The sequence below is a fragment of the Syzygium oleosum genome, unplaced genomic scaffold, assembly GCF_021117445.2.
Source record: "Syzygium oleosum isolate NSW1041296 unplaced genomic scaffold, Sole_v2.1 Sole_v2.18, whole genome shotgun sequence".
Taxonomy (NCBI): domain Eukaryota; kingdom Viridiplantae; phylum Streptophyta; class Magnoliopsida; order Myrtales; family Myrtaceae; genus Syzygium; species Syzygium oleosum.
The window spans coordinates 646,418-656,732 of NW_026607502.1; the positions used below are offsets into that span (position 1 = coordinate 646,418).

Consider the following 10,315-nt stretch of genomic DNA (forward strand, 5'->3'; position numbering starts at 1 on the left):
TGAGTGGGATGAAATCTAATTTTGCTATATGGGAGATCTTTTCTATGGCAATGCTTTTCCAAGACGGAATTGGAGCGGCAACAGGGTTCGGTGAAGGTGAGTTTTGGCCAGGTAGTGGCTCAGCATGTAGAGATCCAATCATACTACTATTATACCTAATACCTGCTTCCATCTTGGAAACTCCAACTTCGAGTTCTAAAGTACAATTGGGACTCACAATTGGTTTCAAGTTATATTTGTAAACCATGAACCACTGGAACATAAATCCTAACATGATAATCTTCCACCAAAATCGTCCAAATTACTATCAATATAAGATTGCTAACATAATCATCTCAAATTCACAATTGGAATTCAGATGGGCTTTACCCTTTCGTAGATTGCACATATTCCCATATCTGAGGTTTAGCATCTTTGTTCTTGTAAATCTAAAATAGTTTAAAAAGTTCAATGCATCATAACTATGCATAAAGTCTGCACCAACATGTTTATAGGAGAATAGTAAATACCTAGAGACCTGAGACATCATCGGTTGCCAACAAGGTAAGAAATTTAAAGTTTCAATGGGCCCCAGTCTCATATATTCCTTTAGAGGAATGAGAGACTATACCTAAATAATGAAAGGAATATCAACCGGATGAGAAAGAAATGCAAGATTTTGTTATGTAGTTTAGCGAAGTAAAATTTACCTTTATAGTGGAACAAGCGCAAGTCCGCAATAGGCTCGCCGAGTATTTCTAGCTTATCAAAAAAAATAAGCCTCTAGATCAAGTGCTAGAGCAATGATCCTTGCAACTACTTTCACCACATTCTTGAATGTGCATATTTACAAGTCAAAATATTTTTAAATTGACAATTATCACTTTTGATACCAACAAATTATTTTGAATCTTGCCACATACATCATCTACGCACTACTCTTGAGATATAACTAGATCCAAAGGTCAACTGTTTTTGAGTTGGATGCCCTATGCAATGAAAACTATGACCGTAATATCAGCCCTACCAATGTAAGCAACTAGACACTTGAGTTGAGGCTCTTGGGCAGTATGATTAATAGTAAATCTCGACAGCTAAAACTACATTATTCAAATTTCAGCACAGTAGCTTCAGACAAATCCCCTAGAAAATTGTTTAATCAGCAGTTACAAATAACTAGAGAAGACTTACACTTTTGCCAACATAAGTAAGAGCCCAAGAAGGCATATGCAATACAGAAGTCGGAGGCAATTTAACTTCCCTTATGCCACTTTGACAATTAAAAGAACTGTGCACTATCTGATGCCTGTGGAAGGGGAAGATGCGGATTGTTACGGTACTGAAAAGGCCCAAATACCGTACCAGAGAAAGAAAGGATCTTTGTACATCAAAAATTAAGGTGTACGGCTATATATCATCTATATTAAAAACTCACAATGCTTGATTATGAAATTCCTCCATCATCTGCCTCCACCCTTGCAATATATCTAGTGAAAACACAACAGTTAAATCAAAATTAGTAGTCATGATCAGCAACAATTTTAAGTTGGATAGAGAATATATTAAGCAGTTGGTTACCCTCGGAAGGCCAGACGTTGGGTCCAAAATGAGGCTTTTGTACATTAGGATCATCCTCTGGTACTTTCACTCTAAGAAGTATCCCTCCTTATAATCTCCTATAAAACGTCAATAGTATCGGTACTACTTAAACGATCTTCAGAAGATGATAACCAGACATTTAATAATAAGTTTCGCCACATTCTTGGATGTGCATATTTACAAATCAAAATATTTTTAAATTGACTACTGTCACTTTTGATACCAACGGATTGCTTTGAATCTTGCCACATTGATCATCTACGCATTACTCTTGAGATATAACTAGATCCAAAAGTCAACTGTTTTTGAGTTGGAGGCCATATGCAATGAAAACTATAACCGTAATATCAGCCCTACCACTGTAAGCAAGTAGACACTTGAGTTGAGGCTCTTGGGCAGTGTGATTAATAGTAAATCTCGACAGTTAAAACTACATTATTCAAATTGCACCACGGTAGCTTCAGGAAAATCCCCTAGAAAATTGTTTAATCAGCAATTACAAATAACTATAAAAGATTTACACTTTTGCCAACATAAGTAAGAGCCCAAGAAGGCATATGCAATTCAGAAGTCAGAGGCAATTTAACTTTCCGTAGGCCACTTTGATGATTAAAAGAACTGTGCACTCTCTGATGTGTATGGAAGGGGAAATAGGGATTATTACAGTACTGAAAAGGCTTCAAATACCATGTTAGATAAAAAAAGAATCTCTGTACAACAACAATTAAGGTGTACATCATCTATAACAAAAACTCACAATACCTGACTATGAAATTCCTCCATCGTCTGCCTCCATCATGGTAATATGTCTAGTGAAAACACAACAGTGAAATCAAAATTAATAGTCATCATCAGCAACATTTTTAAGTTGGACAGAGAATATATTAAGCAACTGGTTACCCTCAGAAGGCTAGACGTTTGGTCTAAAATGAGGCTTATGGACATTAGAATCATCCTCTGGTACATCCACTCCTAAGAACTATCCCGCCTTATAATCTCCTATAAAACGTCGATGGTATCAGTACAATGGTATCAGTATTACTCGAACGATCCTCATAAGATGATAACCAAACATATAATAACAAGTTTCGCCACATTCATGAATGTGCCTATTTACAAATCAAAATATTTTCAAATTGACAACCATCACTTTTGATACCAGAAACTTGCCACATCCATCATCTACACATTACTCTTGAGATAAAACTGGATCCAAAAGTCAACTGTTTTTGAGTTGGAGGCCCTGTGCAATGAAAACTATGACCGTAATATCAGCCCTACCACTTAAGCAGTTGAGGCTCTTGGGTATTGTGATTAATAGTACATCTCGACAGCTAAGACTAAATTATTCAAATTACAGCACAATAGCTTCAGAAAGATCCCTTAGAAAATTGCTCAATCAGCAGCTATAAATAACTAAAAGAGATTTACACTTTTGCTAACATAGGTAAGAGCCCAAGAGAGCATATGCAATTCAAAAGTCGGAGGCAATTTAACTTCCCTTAGGCCACTTTAATAATTAAAAGAATTGGGCACTATCTGATGCATTTGGAAGGAAAAGATACGGATTATAACGGTACTGAAAAGGTTCTAAATACCACACAAGAGAAACAAATGATTTCTGTACAACAAAAATTAAGGTGTACGACTTTATATCATCTGTAACAAAAACTCACAATGCCTGATTATGAAATTCCTCCATCGTCTGCCTCCACCCTGGCAATATATCTAGTGAAAACACAACAATGGAATCAAAAATAGTAGTCATCATCAGAAACATTTTTCTGTTGGACGGAGAATATATTAAGCAACCAGTTACCCTCAAAAAGCCAGACGTTTGGTCCAAAATGAGGCTTAAGCGCATCAGGATCATCTTCTAGTATTTCCACTCCTAAGAAGTATTCCTCTTTATAATCTCATATAAAACGTCAATGGTTTCAGTACTACTCCAACGATCTTCAGAATATGATAACTAAACATTTAATAATGAGTTTTGCCACATTCCCGAATGTGCATATTTACAATCAAAATATTTTTAAATTGGCAACCGTCACTTTTGATACCAACAGATTACTATGAATGCTACCACATACATCATCTACGCATTACTCTTGAGATATAATAGGATCCAAAAGTCAACCGATTTTGAGTTGAAGGGCCAATGCAATGAAAACTATGGTCATAATATCAGCCCTACCACTGTAAGCAAGTAGACACTTGAGTTGAGGCTCTTGTGCAGTGTGATTAATAGTAAATCTCAACAGCTAAAACTGCATTATCCAAATTGTAGCACAGTAGCTTCATAAGGATCCCCTAGAAAATTGTTTAATCAGTGGTTGCAAATAACTAGAAGAGATTTACACTTTTGCCAACATAGATAAGAGCCCAAGAGAGCATATGCAATTCAGAAGCCGAAGGCAATTTAACTTCCATTAGGCCACTTTGATAATTGCAGAATTGGGCACTATCTGATACATGTGAAGGGGAAGATGTGGATTGTTACAGTACTGAAAAGGCCCCAAATACCATGCAATAGAAACAAAGGATCTCTGTACAACAAAAATTAAGGTGTACAACTCTTTATCATCTCTAACAAAAACTCACAATGCCTGACTATGAAATTCCTCCATCGTTTGCCTCCACCCTAATAATATATCTAGTGAAAACACAACAGTGAAATCAAAATAGTAGTCATCATCAATAACATTTTTAAGTTGGACAAAGAATATATTAAGCAACCGGCTACCCTCAGAAGGCCAGACGTTTTGTCCAAAATGAGGCTTATGTGCATCAGGATCATTATCTGGTACTTCCATTTATAAGTAGTATCCCTCCTTATAATCTCCTATAAAACGTCAATAATATCAGTATTACTCAAACGATCTTCAAAATATGATAACTAGACAGATAATGACAAGTTTCGCCACATTCCTGAATATGCACATTTACAAATCAAATTTACTACATCAACTTTTCATGCTAACAAATTACTCTGAATCTTTCACATACATCATCTGCACACTACTCTTGAGATATAATTGGATCAAAAGTCAATCGATTTTGAGTTGGAGGCCCTATGCAATGAAAACTATGACCGTAATATTAGCCCTATCACTTTTAGCAAGTAGACACTTGAGTTGAGGCTCTTGGGCAGTGTGATTAATAGTAAATCTCGACAGCTAAAACTACATTATTCAAATTGCAGCACAGTAGCTTCAGAAAAATCCCTTAGAAAATTATTTAATCAACAGTTACAAATAACTAGAAGAGATTTACACTTTTGCCAACATAAGTAAGAGCCCAAGAAGGCATATGCAATTCAGAAGTTGAAGGCAATTTAACTTCCCTTAGGCCACTTTAATAATTAAAAGAACTGTGCACTATCTGATGCCTGTGGAAGGGGAAGATGAGGATTGTTACGGTACTGAAAAAGCCTCAAATACCATGCCAGAGAAACAAAGGATCCTTGTACAACAAAAATTAAGGTGTACGGCACCATATCATCTATAATAAAAACTCACAATGCTTGATTATGAAATTCCTCCATCATCTGCCTCCACCCTCGCAATATATCTAGTGAAAACACAACTGTGAAATCAAAATTAGTAGTCATGATCAGCAACAATTTTAAGTTGGATAGAGAATATATTAAGCAACTGGTTACCCTCAAAAGACTTAGACGTTTGGTCCAAAATGAGACTTATTTGCGTCAGAATCATCCTCTGGTACTTTCACTCCTAAGAAGTATCCTTCCTTATAATCTCCTATAAAACGTCAATGGTATCAATACTACTCAAACGATCTTCAAAAGATGATAACCAGACACATAATAATAAGTTTCGCCACATTCTCAAATGTGCATATTTACAAACCAAAATATTTTTAAATTGACTACCATCACTTTTGATACCAACAAATTACTCTGAATCTTGCCACCTAGATCATTTACGCACTACTCTTGAGATATAACTGGATCCAAAAGTCAACCGATTTTGAGTTGGAGGCCATATGCAATGAAAACTATGACCGTAATATCAGCCCTACCATTATAAGCAAGTAGACACTTGAGTTGAGGCTCTTGGGCAATGTGATTGATAATAAATCTCGACATCTAAAACTGCATTATTCAAATTGCAGCACAGTAGCTTCAAAAAGATCCCCTAGAAAATTGTTTAATAAGCAATTACAAATAACTAGAAGAGATCTACACTTTTACCAACATAGATAAGAGCATATGCAGTTCAAAAGTCGAACGCAATTTTACTTTCATGAGGCCACTTTGATAATCAAAAGAATTGGGTACTATTTGATGCATGTGGAAGGGGAAGATGCGGATTGTTAAGGTACTGAAAAGGCCCGAAATACCACGCCAGAGAAACAAAGGATCTCTATACAGCAAAAATTAAGGTGTACAGCTCTATATCATCTGTAACAAAAACTCACAATGCCTTACTATGAAATTCCTCCATCGTCTGCCTCCATCCTGATAATATATCTAGTGAAAGCACAACAGTAAAATCAAAATTAGTAATCATCATTAGTAACATTTTTAAGTTGGACAGAGAATATATTAAGCAACCGGTTACCCTTAGAAGACTAGACATTTGGTCCAAAACGAGACTTATGCGCATCATCATCATCCTCTAGTACTTTCACTCCTGAAAAGTATCCCTCTATATAATCTCCTACAAAACGTCAATGGCATCAGTACTACTCGAACGATCTTCAGAAGATGATAACCAGACATATAATAATAAGTTTCACCACATTCTCGAAAGTGCCTATTTACAAATCAAAATATTTTTAAATTGACTACCATCACTTTTGATACCAACAGACTACTCTGATCTTGCCACCTAGATCATGTACGTATTACTCTTGAGATATAACTGAATCCAAAAGTCAACCGATTTTAAGTTGAAGGCCCAATGCAATAAAAATTGTAATCGAAATATCAGCCCTACCACTGTAAGCAAGTAGATACTTAAGTTGAGGCTCTTAGGCAGTGTGATTAGTAATAAATCTCGACGGGTCAAACTACATTATTCAAATTGCAGCGCAGTAGCTTCATAAAGATCCCCCTAGAAAATTGTTTAATCAGCAGTTACAAATTACTAGAAGAGATTTACACTTTTGCCAACATAGGTAGGAGCCGAAGAGAACATATGTAATTCAGAAGTCGGAGGCAAGTTAACTTCCTTTAGGGCACTTTGATAATTAAAAGAACTGAGCACTATCTGATGCATGTGGAAAGGGAAGATGCGGATTATTACGGTACTGAAAAGGTCCCAAATACCATGCCAGAGAAACAAAGGATCTCTATACAGCAAAAATTATGGTGTGCGACTCTATATCATCCGTAACAAAAACTCACAATGCCTGACTATGAAATTCCCCCATCGTCTGCCTCTACCCTGGCAATATGTCTAGTGAAAACACAACAGTGAAATCAAAATTAGTAGTCATCATTAGTAATTTTTTTAAGTTGGACAGAGAATATATTAAGCAGTGGGTTACCCTTAAAGGCTAGACGTTTGGTCTAAAATGTGACTTATGCGCATCAGGATCATCCTCTGGTACTTTCACTCCTAAGAAGTAACTCTCCTCTAGTACTAGTAGTACTCGAAGGATCTTCAGAAGATCATAACCAAACAGACAATAACAAGTTTTGCCACATTCCTGAATGTGCATATTTACAAATCAAAATATTTTTAAATTGACTATCATCACTTTTGATTCCAACAAATTACTCTGAATCTTTCTAAATAGATCATCTACACATTACTCTTGAGATATAATTGGATCCAAAAGTCAATCGATTTTGAGTTGAAGGCCCTATACAATGAAAACTATGACCGTAATATCAGCCCTACCACTGTAAGCAAGTAGACACTTAAGTTGAGGCTCTTGGGCAATATGAAATTGCAGCACACTAACTTCAAAAAGATCCCCTAGAAAATTGTTTAATCAGCAGTTACAAATAACTAGAAGAGATTTACACTTTTGCCAACATAAGTAAGAGCCTAAGAGAGCATACGCAATTCAGAAGTCGGAGACAATTTAACTTCCAATAAGCCACTTGGATAATTAAAAGAACTATGCACTATCTGATGCATGTGGAAGGGGAAGATGCAGATTATTACGATACTGAAAAGGCCCCAAATACCATACCAAAGAAATGAAGAATCTATGTACAACAAAAATTAAGGTGTACGGCTCTATATCATCTATAACAAAAACTCAGAATGTCTAACTATGAAATTCCTCCATCGTCTGCCTCCACCCAAGCAATATATTTAGTGAAAATACAACAGTGAAATCAAAATTTGTAGTCATCATCAACAATATTTTTAAATTGGACAGAGAATATATTAAGCAACTGGTTACCCTCAGAAGGCCAGACGTTTGGTCCAAAATGAGGCTTATACGCATCAGGATCATCCTCTGGTACTTCCACTCTTAAGAAGTATCCCTCCTTGTAATCTCCTACAAAACGTCAATGGTATCAGTACTGCTCAAATGATATTCAGAAGATGATAACCAGATAGGTAATAACAAATTTCAGTTAAATCTTTGTCATAGAGCTCATAGTTTTATGTTAGTACTTCAAAGTTCAAACAACTAGCTCATTTTTCTTTAACGGTTCTGGTGAAGTGTCCTCACTTCCTTTTCCCAAGTTCTACTAGTTAACCGCCAGCTGATTACAAGGAGCTATCAAAAATCAACGGGTATTAATTTAAATCCACTTTAAGTAGCAAAGACTTTAGTAACCTAACGCCCAAAACGAACAAATAAGATCATAAGACACAAACCATTTATCTAATTTGGAGCATCTATGACTTGATCGAACAGAGGACTTAGCTATGTTCTTCGCGTTTCTTAATAGTTTCATCTTTTCGTTTAATGGAAGACTAAAGAATTATCTACCCTAGCAAAGAGCTCCTCCATTATTTCCTGACTTATTCTGTGATTGATGACATAAAAAATCCAGAATATATGCACGCCTGAGGCCTATGGCGAATCGTCCGTTAGTGTCATCACAAATCAAAACCTCGGTTTTCTCAGTTTCAAAAACAGAAATCGAATTGAAATAGCATAAAAACTTGAGAAAATGGAAGACCTGTTTGACTAGAGATGCCGACCGTTGAATATCGGAGCTCGACAGGTCGATTTGGTTGAGAGGCGTAGCGGGAACTCCAGCGACTATAATGCTATCCAAGCTAGCCATTCTGCTTCATTGCTTAGTGAAGACTGAGGATGATTAAGGATGATCGAGGGCCTGGTGAAGACTAAAGATGATCGGGATTTTATAGACGTTTGCATGCTATCATCCTCTTGAAAGCAAGGCACGTGACAATGCTCAGTCAATTGAAAATAGGACGGAGGTGGTTGAGTAATAATTCAAAAAATTTCATCCATTTCAAGAATGCTCAGTCAATCTACGTCAAAAGTACATTACTTAAACTAACAATTCGACTAAACTAAGTTAATTTGTAATTAGAACGCTCAATACAGGTCGACAAAAGATCTCAAAAATGGCTAACTCCGGTGAAAACCCACTAACGCGAAGAATAATCAATCGCACGACAAACTTTCTCGCACAATATCGTTCTCCACCGAACTCCGTTTCTACAGTCAAAAGAAAGCCACTTGGAAGTGCTAGAAGACCCATAACTTAGCCGACCAAAAATCTAGTTGGAAACCGACGAAATTCAAAGCTGTTAGTTGTTACTGTTCAGCACGTGCACCAGACTTCGAAAATACATTTTGGGCAAATTATAAACTCAAATCGAGTTTCGTAAAATGCTACAACTTCACAACACCCTAAACTATCATTTCCCCATAACCCCTCGACGTACAACTCCTAAATCGGACTTCACAACTCAAATTTCACTTAATCCCGAATTTAAGCCTAACTTCATTGACCTCTTGCCAATTGATTATGGATAACTTTATGGAGATCAGAAAGTCGCTTATTCTTGCGTTTATCAGTGGTGGTATATAATTGATTTACGTACTAATGAAGCTTCAAAAAATTACTCTGATTAAACAAACGAAAGGTTTGAATCCTTACCGGGCATTGCAATTTGGAGTTGAATCTGCACTGAGCAAGGAGCTCCTCCATTAATTCATAGCTTAATCCGTGATTAATAATATAAAAAAACCCGAAATCTGTGCACACCTAAGGCCAATGGATTTGATTCGTCTGTCAATGTCATCACAAATCAAAACCTCGGTTTTCTTGTTTTGAGTAACAGAAATCGAATTGAAATAGCATAAAAACTCGAGAGAATGGAAAACCTGTTTGACTAGAGATGCGGACCGTTGAATGTCAAAGCTCAACAAGTCGATTTTGTTGAGAGCCGTAGTGGGAACTCCAGCGTCTATAATGCTATCCATGCCAACCATTTTGCTTCACCGCCTAGTGAAGACTGAGGGTAACCAAGGGCCTGATGAAGACTGACTATGACTGAGGATGATTGAGAGCCTGGTGAAGACTAAAGATCGGGATTTTATAAATGTTGGCGTGCCATCATCCTCTTGAAAGCAAGGCACATGACAACACTCAGTCAATTGAAAGTAGGGCAGAGGTGGTTAAATAATAAATTCAAAGAATTTCATCTATTTTAAGAATGCTCAGTCCATCGATGTCAAAAGTACACTACTTAGACTAACAATTCGACTAAACTAAGCTATTTTATAATTAGAACCATAATACGGGTCAACAAAAGGTCTC

At 36.5% G+C, this 10,315-nt stretch overlaps 1 pseudogene; it reads right to left on the reverse strand.

The window, feature by feature from the left end:
* Positions 1-9,987, reverse strand: part of LOC115690868 (2-oxoglutarate-Fe(II) type oxidoreductase hxnY-like) — a 35,368-nt pseudogene extending 25,381 nt beyond the window's left edge.
* Between the last annotated feature and the right edge of the window lie 328 nt (positions 9,988-10,315).